The 4,747-nt window shown below is 53.7% G+C and overlaps 1 protein-coding gene across 1 annotated transcript in view; it reads right to left on the minus strand.

Annotated features, from left to right (window-relative positions):
- LOC127750957 (tribbles homolog 2-like) overlaps positions 1-4,747 on the minus strand; it is a gene marked incomplete in the record, with an annotated part of 54,057 nt that overhangs the window by 1,469 nt on the left and 47,841 nt on the right.

Here is a 4,747-nt window from a genome sequence, read left to right on the forward strand (position 1 = left end):
TTCCCGCAGGACATGGAGCACCTGCCGGACGACGTGCTCGTGACGCTGATGGAGTACCTGGACGTGGAGGACCTCCTCGCCTGCCGCCTCGTGTGCAAGAGGCTCGGCGACCTGGCGCTGCACCGGGACGTGTGGCGGCATCGACAACTGCCAGGCTCCCGATGCGTGTGCCCCGTGCTGCGACTCGCGCCGTGCGTCGCTTCCCTGAGTGTAGAACTTCCGCATCATCACCGATGTGGCCTCGCGTACATTACGACCAGGTGCGCTGTAACAAGGTTGTCCCTCTCTCTACGCAAAGACTGCGACGCGATGCGCGCAGCAGCGGTGATCTGCAGGCAGGAGGCGCTCGGCCGTCTGAGGAGCGTTCAAGTCGATTTTGGCTATATCCTTGACGTCTCCTACGTTTTGGGAACTCTGGCTACAACGGCTGACTTGGAGGAGCTTCAAGTCACGGGACTAGAATATCACGCACCAGCCACGGCCGTTGCTGTCTCGGGCATCCCCGTGTCGACGCCTTCACTGAGATTTTTCCGGTGCGAGCTCCTCCCGAAGACCGAGCATTTTGTGAACTTCATCCTGGCCGGACACGCGGCCACGCTCCAGAGGGTTGACCTCGGCCATTGGCGCTACGGCACCGACTCCACTGGGCACTTACTGGGCGGCTTGCCGAATCTCCGCCAGCTGAAGTGCAGCAGTATGCCCGGGCTGGAGGCCTTCGCCGCTTGCGAATCGCTCCAGGACCTGGACCTGCTCGTTAGCTGGCTAGTTAGGGATGGAAGTGGAGGTTATAACCGGGCCGCCGTCGCGGGGGCTGCACAGCTCCTCCGGCGCGCCAAAAACCTCCGCGAACTACGCCTCGAATACGAACCCCCGTTGTGCTTCGCTGAGCAGGACGGCGTGGACCATCTCCTGGACCTGGCATCGTCAGGGCGGTCCTGCTTGGAAAAGCTGACAGTCTATAACCATTACGATAGCCTGCCAGCATTCTTCCCCGTGCAGACGCTGGTGAGCGTGCTGCCGTCGCTGTCGGCCCTGGTGCACCTCAAGGTGGACGCGAACGTGCGGCCGGACGAGCTGCTGCTGGCCATCACGCCCGACGTAGCGCCGGCGCTGCAAGAGGTTGACGTGTGGCTGCAACGCGGAACGTGCCCTCACGGCTGGATCCACGGGGACACGGTAAAGGCGGTCTTGTCGGCGAACCCTTCGCTCCATGTAGGGGTGGGTAACAATTGTGCCCCCTGTAGCGGCCTGGTTAGTCAAGTCAAGTCAAGGGGTAGGGACCGCTGCAGCGCAGCATGCGTACTTGACTGTCACGTAGTTCTGAGAGAGTTTGGGACCCGTGCTCCTTTTGAGTGGTTCTTTTGCCTATTCTCTCATGACCCCACTGCCAGGTGTTCAAGGGGCCATTGGGATGACTTCTGGATCCATGTCCCCGTATAAAGTCCTATTCTTGTGCCGTATACTTTTTCGTTAATTTGCTTTGTTCTGTCTATGTATTGATCTATTCGTCAGAATAAAAGGTTTGCCTTCTCGAATCTCATTCCCCTTCGCTCAACACGTGTCCCTCGTCCTTCCACATGAGATGAGCAAGCTGGTACCTCGAGCACGCTCTCCCTGGCGACGTGCAGAATCGCAAGTCTCTGTGAAGCCGATATAAAAGAGTCAGGAAGCACTCAATTTCGACAGAGGGGGTCGAAGGCGACTCTCCCAGACCAATCCCGACCATTTCCAGCGATTTTCAAATTTTTCATTTTTGGCAAAATTTACAAAGGCCCAGTCAGGAAGCACTCAATTTAGCCGTTGTGTTTTTAGCGAAAATTGATGGGTCCGGATTTCGACGGAAAAGTAGCCGAATCGACAGGGGTGACCCAGGGGACCACAAAACTACCTTTGGTTCCGTCAGAAACCACCCCTGTCCAGAGAAACTTGAGTTTTAAGGGTGGTCTTTTGAATCTGGCGGTCAGCGTACGATGGGCTGCCTACCTCGCAGGCGAACCGCTCCGAGAACAGGCGTATCTCACTTAAATTGCCCGGTGGCGCGAAACTTCGACGCGGAGATTGAAAGAGGATTCAGTCTGACCAATCCCAACTATTTCCAGCGATTTTCAAAATTTTCATTTTTGGCAAAATTTGCAAAGGCAAGGGTCCGGTTTTCTGACGGAGGAGTACTTGAATAGATAGGGGTGTACCAGGGACCACGAAACTACCTTTGCTTCTGTCAGAAACCACTCCTGTTTACAGAAACTTGAATTTTAAGAGCTGGTCTCCCTATGGGTGGGTAGGCTACCTAAGGCTAAGAACTCTGCTGTAGTGGGTCGGCACCATGATATTTAAACAGGGTAACTGAAAAGGGAGTTTGCCCGACCAATCCAAACCAATTCCAGCAGTTTTCCAAATTGTCAAGATTTTTAAAAGAAATTTTCAATGATAACAAATCAGCCTGGATTTTGACAGAAGAGGATTGAAATCGACAACAAAGAACCAAGGCACCACAAGAAACATCAAAAACCACCCTTTGATGCACACGAAAGGAAGCTCCTCATAGAGTCTGTGCAGAGACAAATTAGACCAGCGTTGGTTACTGTCATGTCAACTCACCTATTCTTTTGGGTGAAATGACTCCATAGACTTCTTTCCTCGTGTCAAGAACATTTCTGGGCCGAGTTCCTGCAATCATATTAAATGGTATACTTTTAGTGCTCATCAACTGTTAATTACATTTAAATTACTCATACAATACAATACACCTTTAAATGCCTCTCCCCCCATACATCTCTAAATGTCCATGGTCTTTTAAATAAATAATTTGGCACTGGACTCAAGCATTAAGTACGAAGGAGCAGCTGCAAATAGCTGCAACGCACAATTATTAATTGTTTGGGAGATTACGCAAACAGTATCACTCGGTTTGCACCCCAACCAGAAAGTAATAAAGTTTTCTGTTCCACGAGAAAAATATGGAGTAAAATAGATGATATATGATAAAACACTGACAGTGACCTGCAGCAGTATTTAACATACTGTATGGAATAAAGAAGTGTACCCATTCAACACCTTTTCAACAAAGCTTACAGAGCGCCAAGTTTACATCACGGGCATCATTTACTCGGCCTCAAAAAAATAACTGACAACTTGTGCACTGGAGCACACTAACCTCTTACATTACAGCAATAACCGGAATGGAACAATTCAATTATCTGGACCGGAAACAATCAAGCACTATACCTTGCGATTAATATCGAAAAGTGGCGATGTCCACCCGAAAATTCTGATTAAAATCCTATGGTCAATTAAATGAGTAGGTATTATCGGTATTTAGCAGAAGACGCCGATCGTGACACCGACCGATTTTTATTGTTTGTTTACGTTTCCATAAAGGCGCGGCAAATGCGGGGTGGGGAGGAGGAGAGGAGTAGGGGACGCGGCACGGCAAAGGGGGAAGAGCAATAATTACGGCAGAAGTTCTGATCAGACAACGACACTCCGCATCAAACACCGTGGCCAAAATTTCAAATATTGACCACAATGAAGAGGTTGTCGCTGGACAAAAATAGCGATATTTGGGCGACTGTACGAATAACCGCTTTGGATAAAACGTCTATAGTCGCCACACACCGGGTATTGTCGTCACCGACCGTGCGGCCCCGCACCTCGAGAACATGGTAGTACCCGTCAGGCGTGCGAAAACTGGACAAGCCACTTTGGCAGCGATCCGCCTATGGTTCTGCTTGCTCAACGCTCATGGGTCCGCGGGTGCTCTTTGTGATCGGAGGGACGCACACCTTCATCTGAGAGGCGAACGGGCATATCGATTTTAATTTGGGACAACTAACGTCCGCAGAGGACACTTTAATGATGAATGTGCGTGGTGCTGGTGGGGGAGTTGGGGAGAGGGGGGAAGGGCTGCCACTCCCCTACCACCCGCCCCAAGACTGCAACCCCTGCAGCCAGTGCGTAGGCAACCCAAAGTACCGTCATGTCCACCCGGTATTACCGCAAGGCGCCAAACCGCATGCCTGCCTTCTCTATTGCTGTGCTTACACGAGGAAAAGAACCTGCCCGTTCTACGCTGACCCTCGGAGAAGGCCCACTCGAGTCGTCACCGTATGTCTCTTCTTCATGCCTGCGATCTGGATCCGCGGCTCCGGGGAAATCCGCAGGGCGGGGGGCGGGCTCTCCTACGGCTTTGCAGGACAGGCTCTGGTGGCGGCACCGAGGGCGGCCAGGTGGCCAGGGGCCGGGCCGGGCCACCCCCAAGCCAGGCACCCGCACCACCGCTCGGTGATGCGCCCACGCCCTCCATGTCTCAGGGCGGTGAGAAAAACACCGTTCCCGGAAGCAGGTAGCCTGCAGGCCGCCAAATCGCCACTCGGCGGCAGGTCGCCACTTTGGCGCCGTTCGGGAACGCAGAGGCGCACCTTTCTTCGTCGCCAACCTTTGTGCTCTTTACCGCGGCCCGGGGATTTCAAGGGGATCCCCGGCACAGCCCTGACCTGACCCGTGCCCTGAGGATGGTGTTGGGGCTTCAGCGGCCTCGACTCGACGAGCGGGCACCTGGACGACGGGATCCTGGCGAGCAGCGGGCGGTGTGGGCCGGGAGGCCCTCTAGCTAGTCGACTCCCACAGCTCACACCGACGGACACGCTTGGCGCACCACGCCGATCGAGAGCGCCGCCGATAAACTGTCTCGTTCTTCGTCTCCGCTGGGCAACGAAAAGCAGCTCTCCAGAACCCCCCGGAGCTCGCA

Source organism: Frankliniella occidentalis, unplaced genomic scaffold (assembly GCF_000697945.3).
Source record: "Frankliniella occidentalis isolate FOCC.00 unplaced genomic scaffold, Focc_3.1 Scaffold295, whole genome shotgun sequence".
Taxonomy (NCBI): Eukaryota; Metazoa; Arthropoda; class Insecta; order Thysanoptera; family Thripidae; genus Frankliniella; species Frankliniella occidentalis.